Source organism: Branchiostoma floridae, chromosome 4 (genome assembly GCF_000003815.2).
Source record: "Branchiostoma floridae strain S238N-H82 chromosome 4, Bfl_VNyyK, whole genome shotgun sequence".
NCBI lineage: Eukaryota > Metazoa > Chordata > Leptocardii > Amphioxiformes > Branchiostomatidae > Branchiostoma > Branchiostoma floridae.
In genome coordinates this window covers 34,013,945-34,024,886 of record NC_049982.1, presented here as the reverse complement: position 1 = coordinate 34,024,886, position 10,942 = coordinate 34,013,945, and the positions used below count along the sequence as shown (strand labels likewise).

At 41.6% G+C, this 10,942-nt stretch overlaps 1 long non-coding RNA gene across 3 annotated transcripts; it reads left to right on the top strand.

Annotated features, from left to right (window-relative positions):
- The first annotated feature begins 293 nt into the window (after positions 1 to 293).
- Positions 294 to 10,721, top strand: LOC118414774. 3 transcript variants are annotated; one of them, XR_004831022.1, is made up of 4 exons: positions 294 to 547; positions 4,024 to 4,290; positions 5,002 to 5,131; positions 9,193 to 10,721. It is a non-coding gene; the product is annotated as an uncharacterized LOC118414774 (long non-coding RNA). The 3 variants fall into 3 exon arrangements; XR_004831021.1 differs by having other exon boundaries at positions 3,880 to 4,290; XR_004831023.1 differs by having other exon boundaries at positions 4,183 to 4,290; positions 9,193 to 10,720.
- Positions 10,722 to 10,942: the final 221 nt, after the last annotated feature.

Here is a 10,942-nt window from a genome sequence, read left to right as displayed (position 1 = left end):
TAAACTTTTCGGGTCAAAAATTAAAATTTTACTAACATATTCTACCCAAAATAAAGAGTCAACAGACGGTACCAATAAGTTTCTCGGAAAGAAGCAGGAACCCGCTTTCCAACGTATTGAATATATTTTGCGCCCTACGTTTCTTTTATCTATAATAGCGGAACTGTAGCCCTTCGGCCTGAGGCTGTCCGCCAACCTCCGAAATCGTAAAAGAAACTCCGGTCCGAGACCTTCAAGTGATTCACGCACAGACTGACGGGAAGGTTTCACAGAAGGCAATCCCACTCTGGGTCCAGAGGATCGAAAGTAAAAATTATAAGGTCATCGATAGAAATTTCCGGAGAAGTTATTGTTGGCAGTTTCAACTTAGTTCTCATCAAGGGAAGGTTTCAAGCTGCTGGTAGGCATGTTGAGAAGCTGCCCAAAGCGAGGCCCGCGGTTCGGTCAAACATTCGTCTGCAGGCGCTCGTCTGCGTTTGTTGTGTTTTTTTGCATCGAACTTACGGATTGATTTTGACTGTCTCTCTGGCCCTGGAATTGCCTGAAGGTAAACGTTATATAATGTTACGTCTTCGCAAATTACTAGTATCGCAGGTTCAACTACTTCTACTTCTGCAAACGTGTAATTCTGAGATGTGTCTCCTACCTGGGGAGGGGGGCGACCTTGAGTACTTACATGTCAACGGAAGGAACCCGTTAGATATTTTAGTATCTTTTTACCTGCATGTATGCAAGTATGGTTTTCACGGGCGTGGGAAAATTTGGAAGCTGGGGATTTAGGGCGCTGTATCTCGAGAACGGATGGTGCGAGCACGGCGATTTTTGGTACGTGGGTTGGGGGTGGTGGCCTGACACTCAGGTTTGATTTTGGGCCTCCTGGCGCTTGAACTTGACATTGCAGGTGGCATTTTTGGTGTTTTGGGGGCACTTTTGGCGCTGTGTGTCCGGAACGATACGCGTCATTGCGACGATTTTTGGTGCATGGGTGGGAAGTTGTTGCCTGTTGCCTAGGATTGACTTTGGGCCTTGTCGCGTTTGAACTTGACGCGGCAGGTCGAATTTTGTGTCCGGGAGGGGTATTTCCGGAGTTATATCTTCTGAACGGTTAGTGCGGTAGTGCGGGCGCAATGATATTTGGCACATGTGTTGGCCGTGGCTGAATAATTCTCAATTTTGATTTTGGCGCCCTTGGTGCTTGAACTTGACATTCCAGGTTACCTTTTGTGCGGGCACTGCGCGTGCGCTGTATCTCCGGAACGCAAGGTGCCATCGTGTTGCTATTTGTTTCGTGGGTTGTTGCTGGTGTTCTGGTGGTCAGGTTTGATTTTGGGCCTCCTAGTGCTTGAACTTGATACTGTAGGTTGACCCTGTTTTTGTGTGGTTGGGGCATCCCCCAATATCTGCTTGGTTTGGTTGGGTTTGGGTTGATTGATAGGTCTTTAAGCTTAGGTGTAGAATCGTCATCTGTTTTTGCACTGGCTTCTGCCACCTTCAATGTATCAGGTTACTTTGTATCAACAGTGTTTCCAGCCAGATGATGTACTAGTTCAGTTCAGTTTGTACTAGTATCTGTTGCTGTTAGGTACAATTTGAGTTTGCTTCTTAGTCTTTGTGGTGTTTTGAGAGTTTAAAGTTCTGGTACAAGTTCCTTTACCCTGTTTGGCAATCAGAAGAAGATACAACTTTCTAAAGTGGAGGAGAAATGTATAGAGCTTGGGTGTAAGAGAAAGGTATGTATATTATCTTCCTGTGTTTCTTGTTGTTTCTTTAGGGATGCCATTTCCGTATTGTATGCAGGTAATTTGTAGTTTGGGCCTAGTCATGGTCGCTTGATTTTTGGGCCTGCTTAATCTATAGTACATACAGGGTTGAGTGGTAGAAGCTTTGTTCTATTTTAAATTTGGTATCGTTTGTTGCATTTTGTCACTTAGGTTTAGGTTTTAGTTGGATGGTTGAATAAAAATATCATACCACCCTGGGGACTAACTGTTGCTGCTGGATGGGGGCTACCACTATTCTATGTTGTCTATGGAACTACTGTAAAAACTTAATTGGTCAAATTATGCAAATAACCTTCCAGTGTCAAGTGTTATAGCACTCCAGAAATAAATCTTTAATGAATATCATTGCCACACTAAGGAGATTTAGCAGCTGCATTAGGTCAGTACATTGAAATAGGAAGATATCAGTACTGAATATATCATATGTGACAGAATAACTACAAGGGCCATCTGAGACAAAAAAAGGTAGGAAAAGTCGTCTCAACAAATTCAAGGTACTGTGGTTGATTACATGGTTAAGAAATCCAAAATAAGTAATGTTCATCCATGCCCATACTTACACATTCCGAAAATGGAATTTCAGACTTTTGCATGGTGCACATTTTCCAACCACGCAAACACGGACAAAAAGGGAAAAAAATACACAATAGGCCTACAGACACCCAATACATTTCATGCAGGCCTGAGGTCTACGAACTCTTGTTTCTAATGTAACTAAATTTTGGACATGGACTTCGTCAAAGTTAGGGCAGTTATTCTTATCAATGGCCGATGTGCCACATGTATATGTAATATGAATTGATATGGCTGTGAACTGTTGCTTTTGAAGTCCCTACTGAAAAAAAAATGAAAAAAAAGCATGTAACGTTATCCCCTTCTGTTGTGCCCTTCCAAATACTGTTTTGCTGGTGCAAGTATACCGAAGTCACGGGTTCCGCACTGGGCGCCCAGTGCGGAATTCGTGGAGAAAATGACGTCGACACTAGGGGCCCAGTGCGGAAGAATCTTCAGCACAGGAATTCCAGTGCGGAACGGCTTTGTTCGAGTGCTGAAGACCCGTCAGCACTGGAATTCAAGAGCTGAACCTTGTCTAAGCACTAGTTTTCCAGTGCTGAAGTCCGCTCAGCACTCGTTTTCCAGTGCTGGAATCCGCTCAGCACTCGGCTTCCAGTGCGGAAGGCTGGTTGAAAGGTCGTTCAGCACTGGTTACCCAGTGCGGGGGTCATTCAGCACTGGATAACCGAGTGCCGATCTACCTAAGTCACGGGTTCCGCACTGGGTTTTCCAGTGCTCGGTGACTTTTCGGCACAGGAAGCCGAGTGCTAAGATCACTTCAGCACTAGAAGCCGAGTGCTATGATCATTTCAGGACCTTTCAGCACTGGGTTTCTAGTGCTCGTGTCCAAAAAGTACTGGGACTTTCTAGTGCTGAGTTTAAGCTTTTAGACGACAGCGGGATCTAAAAAAACTATCATTTTCCCCACGCAAATCTGTTGTTTATATTGTTGAAAGTTGCCGTCAGTCAGCAGTGGCGCGTGCAGGTTTCATAGTCTTTGTTGACATCTACCGCCTGTGTGTGCATGATGAGCTGTGCCGCCACCGGCGCGTGCCAAGGGAAAGGTTGGCATGGAAACCATCCTAGCATGTTGCATTTCCCAGGTGCATCACATTACACTTCAAAGCTACTAGAAATTGGGGGAGTGGCGATTCTAGTGGCAGAGTCTATCATACCATCATCGAAACATTTGGGGAGGTTGTGTTGATTTTGGTCAATACTTCATAACTTTTTTTTTAATGATTAACATTGCCAAATATTACAACGTAAGTGCGGGAGAATTGTCGTCACTTGTTTTCCAGTGCGGAAGGTACTGTCAGCACTCGGTTTCCAGTGCTGATTCGGAGTTTCCAGTGCTCAAGTCGTGTCACCACTGGACACCTAGTGCGGACGTAACTTCGGCACAAGACTTCCAGTGCGGAAGGCACCTTCCGCACTGGACACCGAGTGCTGAGAGAGGAACCCGTGACTTCGGTAGTTTTGCTTTGCTGCAAGCTGCTGGTATCCTCATTTGCTCTTTTTCTTATACTTTCTCAAATTTTAGCATGCCATTAATTCAAGTTCAAATCAAAGAGTAAGTTCACCAACGTATCGACTGGCAAAAAGTCGACGAGTTTACTACACCTAGCAATGGCACAACTTAATGACAACCCTCTGGTTCATCCTCCACTGTCGTCGCCACCACCAGAGAACAGTTCTCAGGACCAAACACAGACCCACAGATTATGTGTTGCGCTCAAAACAACTCCAAGTGACTGGGTGGAGGGACATTCACGACAAACTTCTCGCAACTGGTTACAGAGCTGTCAGTGCTCCAACATCCTTCTTTGGTATGATTTGTAAGCAGGGACTGAGCCCATGGACGTCTATAGTTGCTGGGACAACAGCAACATTCTGTTTGAGCTGCTTGGAACTCCACCATGAGAATTCTCTCCACCTCCCAGAAGTATGGACGGTATGTTAGGTTGATTTTTCTCATACATGCAATTATTGATCATAAAATTTGTCACAGGTCATTGACTTCTTTGGTTTGTGCTGATAATGTAAATATACCATGCTTTATTTCAAGACTGCTGCCCACTTCTGAATCAGGGACCCCTGCAGCACTGCAATTAAGTACATGTACTGGAATAGTAGAGTAACTACTTCTACAAGTACTACAGTACTACTAGAAAATGTGTAAATCCTACGTACCACAAAGATAAAAATGACAATTTTAGCACAGGAAAAGAAGTCATGCTGCCCTGAAGCTTGAAATCAGAGCCAACTTTGAACTTGAAGTGACACCAAATCAAATGTGACCAAAGTGATACCCAGGAACCGTGTAACTAGCACGCAACAGATATTTCAGTTTAAATTTTTGTTCTGGTTCCGAACAGATCCAGGGCTGGACGGGTTAACTTTTATGTCCTGTATGGTGTACCTGGTGTTACGTTTAGGTATGCAGCCCTTCTCATGAGTCATGACTTTTTGTCACATTCAATCTCCCTCACAGAAACTTCTTTCATTGAAGTCATGAAAATCCTCAGTTGATATGGAAAAAGAAGATCTTAATCTATACCCAAAGGAAATTCTGATGTAAATTAATACTGTAATAGTTATGTGAAGTTTCTGTGTTGTCCCCAAGATGTCATCATATATTCATTCTTTTTTTCTATCTTTTCAGAATACTAGTACATGTCCAACCCACATGGATCCTAAAGCCTGTCTGCGGTTCTTTCAGCCTAGCATGCCATGTCTCTGTGGATGGTTTCTGCACCCCACTGCGATGGAGGAACAACCTTTCTCTTCATGAGGTAGGATACTAAGAATCTTAAATAAATGACTTTTGTTGACTCCAGAACATTAATGATCCTGGGAGCTCCCTGGACTTGGATATGGAATCCATCTCAATCCTAAGTTCAGGAGGCCTATGGTGCCCCATACTTGTGTCATATATTGTTTAGGTAGGGTTTACAGTACTTTTGAGTTTCAATTTTTGTTCGTTATTTAGAATAGTCATCTTTCTACAAATGTACTACAGTACTGTGGCAGAAGTGAGGGGTGCCCCACTCCCACCCTAGTGGCGTGTGTTCACACTTGCTGCTGTATTTTATTATTATTTTCCCGACTTTTTCTTTTGTTGATGAATTATTCTACGTGACCTCAAGCAAAATTAGCAAGACACCTTCAAGGGTGTTTTCACCGTCATAGTGAAGAAGACGAAGTATGTGACTTTCTTAGCGTGGGTGGTCGGGACCCAACATGCAGCTTTAACCAAGATACCACAACGAGGAGAAAGCTACTCCTGAAGAAAACCCGGACGCAGGTCTAGCGAGCCGCGCCTGTAACCAGCTATCGAAAGGACTAGTGCGAAGTGCTGATCACTCAAGAGCCCTTTCACCAACAAATCGAACTCCATATCCAGCTGCATTCTCCCTGACAGTTACACTCAATCACTACAGTACCACCCCCACCACGGGAGGAACACAAGCTCAAAATGAGAAGGTAAAACTTAAACTTCTGAAATACAAGGTTCCCACAGTCTTCAGTACTTTTAATGTCAGAACTATTGCAAAAGCAAGTAGACAACAGGAACTTGTCAACTACTCTGCCAAGTATGATATTGATGTTATTTGCATACAAGAGCATAGAATTTTTCATCCACGAAATGAGATCAAGCACACATGTATTGACAACTATCTCCTCGTAACAGCCTCGGCAACAAAGAACTCCCAACGATCCACCATTGGAGGAGTTGGAGTTCTACTGTCCCCGAGAGCGTCAGACAACCTGCTCAAGGTAAGGAGGGTCAGTGAACGGATATTGACTGCAGAATTCGATGGAAATCCCAGGATATCTGTCATCGCGGCGTACAGCCCTACAAACTGCAGTGAAGAAAGTAATGTGGATGACTTTTACAACGACCTCAAAAGAACCACCGAAAATGTACCTGCACACAACTTTCTTGTTATTGCAGGTGGTTTCAATGGCCAAATAGGACACAAAGATCCAGTTTTCACATATAACAGACCAACAAACAGAAATGGACGTAAACTGCTTGACTATACCCAGGAATTTGGCTTGATGATATGCAATACCAAATTCATGAAGCCTCTGAACAAACTATGGACACATCAACATCCTGCGGGACACCGCTCACAAATCGACTACATTATGACTCGTAGAAAATGGAGAAACAGTATCAGGGATTGTCTGGCTTTTTCGTCATTCTCCACTGTAGGATCAGACCATCGAATGGTATCCTGTATTACCTGCCTCAGTCTTAGGGCATCTAAGAAACCACCCCAGTCAAACCCTATGAAAAGGGTAGACTGGAGAGCAGTAACCAGGAACCCTACATTGAAACACCAATTTGTTCTTGATGTGAAAAACCAATTTGATGTTGTCACAGACCCTTCTGATGACATTGAAACAACTTACAACAACTTTATCGAGGCAACAGAAGAAATTGCTCTCTCTACACTACCTAAGAAAAAGAAATCTAAATCTCCACCGTTGAGTTCTCACACCCTTGTCAACGATGCACGTAAGGAAGTGATTACAGCAAAACAAGTGTATGAGAATAGAGCCACCAGAACTAGCTACAAAAAAACTAAGAAAAGCCCAGAGACACTTGGATGAAGCATATGCAAGTGCAGAAGCGGAATTCATCCAAGGAAAAATTGATAGCATTGCCCATCTTCATGTCACGAAGCAACACGATGCTGCCTGGAGAACTATCAATGAACTAACAGGCCGGAAATCCAAACCAACAGTTAAGTTAAAAGGGGGATCTCCAGACGAGAGGAAAGACAACTGGTTAACACACTTTAAGTCCCTCCTAGGTTCAGCTACAAGCTACAAGAACTCCTTCTGACCGACAACTCAAGATGGAACCTGTAGTGGAACAAGAAGTAGACATCTCAACAGATCTTTTTACCTTAAGTGAACTTGAAATAGTTCTGAAATCTTTACCTGCCAATAAGTCTCCTGGTCTGGATAATATACCAGCCATTATTTGGAAAGACCCAGTATTTCATGACCTTTTGTTACACTTGTGCAATCAAACATTTATGTCACACAGACCTCCATCATCCTGGCTCAAAGGAGGAATTGTGCCAATACCTAAAAAAGGTGATCTAACATCTGCCTCTAACTATAGAGGAATTACTCTCACTCCCATTGCTGCAAAGGTGTATAACAAACTTTTACTTAACCATCTTACTCCTGTTATTGATCCTATCCTTAGAAGGAATCAAAATGGGTTTAGAAAGGGAAGGTCGACTATTTCTCAGATACTCGCAATACGTCGTATTATTGAAGAAATGAAGAGATGTAATAAGGAATTTGTGTTGCTGTTCGTTGATTTCCGTAAAGCATTCAATAGTATTGACAGAGATGTAATGTTTGATATTTTAGCACAGTATGGCATTCCACAATGTCTCATAGATGCAATTAGGGCTTTGTATAGAAATACCATAGCCTCTGTGATTACTTCTGATGGTGAGACTAGTTCATTTGAGATAGTTACTGGAGTTCTTCAGGGTGATACCTTAGCACCATATTTATTCATTATTGTACTTGATTATGTTTTAAGATAATCTCCATTTTTATCCAGTTGTAGAGCTAGATTGTATTACATTTGAATTTGTGTACTTCATTTGTATGTTCTCAGCAAACAGCACTCTGATATTCAGAGATTTCCTCAATATGTCTCCGAAAATGGCATATGTAAAACATTCACATGGGCAGCCTGACAGGGTGGTGGAAATTGGACTGCCATTCATTCCCAGGATGAAATGTTTCTCTTGGACAGAGGAACAATATGGCCAATCAATTTGTTGTAAGCTCCTTCAGCAGGGTACCAGACTACCCTAGGAGAACAATGGAAATTTCACAGCTTGTCACACATTTATCTGCCATGCCAGACAGCTTGGGTTGTGGTAATATAGCAGCTTGGGTTGTGTTGATTAACAATAAACAGATTTTCAAACACTGGAGTATTTGAAGAGAAAAATGGTTGCTTTTAAAATTCAACATGTATACACTGTACACACGCAATCATAGGTTCCTGAGGGACATAAGCTCCAAACCCCCTGTAATTTAGGTCCAACAGACCTAAAGGCACTTCTATACAATCAGGATGACCTAGTAGTCAAAAGTGTGTATCCTTGATCTGAGCTACATGATGGCTTTGTACAGAACACATTATGTGCCACAGCATCCACCCTTCCCTACTGTTAAAAGACTTAATCTTATACATGTACAGTGTGTTAATGGTTGTCTGAAATGGTAATGGAGTGTTTAATACTGTAAGATCATTTATGAGAAAATGTACATACTTTTAGTTGTAAAAATCAGCAATGATGTGACCACTAGTGCCAATAGCAATATATGAACACATTTTAGTCACTTTAGCCAAGAGGTTGAATCAGCAGGAAAACACTTCATGCATTTCTTCCATCAGGTTGTATTATTAGATTTCTATCTAATAATGTATGACAGGATTTTGTAGTTGTAGTGTATATGGACTGCATAATTGATTTAGGCACACCACAGCACTATATAACCTCCTTGCTCACTGTACGAATATTTATGAACATTTAAAATACAAATTTTGAACTAGGGATTCAAGGTGTACCACTACCACATCTTCTCTGATAGTGATACAGTTTTGTGTACAGATAGGGTCTGTTGTTCCATGTTATCAGCATGTTATATTGGAAATGCCAACTTTTCCTTATCAGAGCAAGACCAGAACCCAGCTGAGAAGTAGGAAAATAAAATGTAATAACAAGGAGGTTAATAAAACCTCCTTGGTAATAAAAAGTGCAGTGGTCATTATGGATTAAATCATGATTTTCTCTCTCAACAGCTGTACAGCTCCTGTTAGGAGTTTCAGAAGGTCTGCAACAGGCTGCCCAGGAGAGGGATGGAGTCACTTTTAATAGACAGTCCTGTGGGGAGGTAGGAAGGGGAAAAGCAGCAGGAAGGACAAAGGAGGCTATATAGAGATACCCCCTTGAAGGGACAAAGGAAAAGGGAAGAAAAAGGGAAAGAAGAAGGTGCCCCAAAATCAGTCTGATTCAGATGATTACATCCCTCTTACTGAACTGATGTCCTAGGAAAAATGAGATGGCTGTACTAGTATGCATGAGAGGGCTATATTAGCCTATATGTGCATTTACTACCTACAACAACATAACACCTCGTTTTGACTTCTTACAATAGTACATTGTAGTACTATCCTTGCTAGTCAAAACACAATGTCTAGGTGATGAGTTAAGTTAAAGTTAAAGTATCTGAGTGTTGAACAAAAATATTAGCAAACAGCAAAATATGATAATTTAAAAATGAATAAATGGAAATGTCATATTCTGAGAAAGGCAATGGTGTTTATTTTGTTCAATGTGTTTGCAACATGAATTTCGATGCCGTCATTAGATGCGACTTATTCATTTACACTTAGATTCATGTACCTCAATGACAATCTGCGCATTGATATAATACTTTGCACTGACAATAACCTGTTATATCTGGAAACAATGTTATAAAATGAAGGACATATGGCTATAATATTTGTTGCATTAACAGTTAGTATTTCACAGTCACACAATACATAGCATACTAGTACAACTATATTGATATTCTTATTATAAACAATGGCATGGCTATGAATATGAAAATAAAGAGTAATATGAAGGATTTCATATGTATAAAGTTTCAACTTTTCTAAAGTTGTCTACTAGGTACCTTCACCTCCAATATATTTTTTTTAGTATTTAGGAACTGGTGTGTTTACCTGTGTGTTTCTAAAGACTGGTACTTTACCAGTGTTTTTGTTGCATTTAGGGACAGGTATATTAACTTGCACATAGATAGTGTTCATATTGAGAAACTAGTATTCACTTGCATTTTTATCCGATGGTGATAGAATAGTGCAGTGACACCCAGGAACCGGAGCTAAAGCGCATCAGCGCAGAGCCAACGGGAAATGTTAGCTCCAGTCAGGCTTACAGGCCATTTGTCTTTTTAAGTATCCAGTATTTGAGTATAGTATACTGTGAGTGCTACTAGTACTATATAGTAGAGGCCGTGTACTAGTACAAGTAATTGTGCACCCCATTTGCCAGCTCATTTTGTGCAATTATCCGGGTTGTGCAACAATGCAAAGTTAAGCACCGGTTTGGGATGCGACTAACAATATGGCCGTCTGATTTGCTGTACTGTTAGCGACACTACAGGATTGGGTAAACAAAGGTTGCATAGTTGAGCATTTCGTGCAAATATCTGGGTTGCACAACACCGGTTTGACATTTGGAATTTCCGTGCAATTAACAGAATTGTGCGGTAATCCGCTGTGCAATGGACTCCCCTGAAGCCCCGCCTCCTGTTCGATCGATCATGTTTTAATTTCAAACATCTCTGTCAAAAACAGCGCTTGACAGACAGAACTGGCCACAGCTTGATCAGGATCAGTCCATTACATGGCTTCCACTGTATATAGTATACAAGCAAAATATGCCCTTCAAGAGTCACCGTGGCTAAATCAGTGCATATCATAATGTGTACTCTGGAGCCCGTGGCTGCTGTGGTATGATTGAATGGAATTATGATATATATAA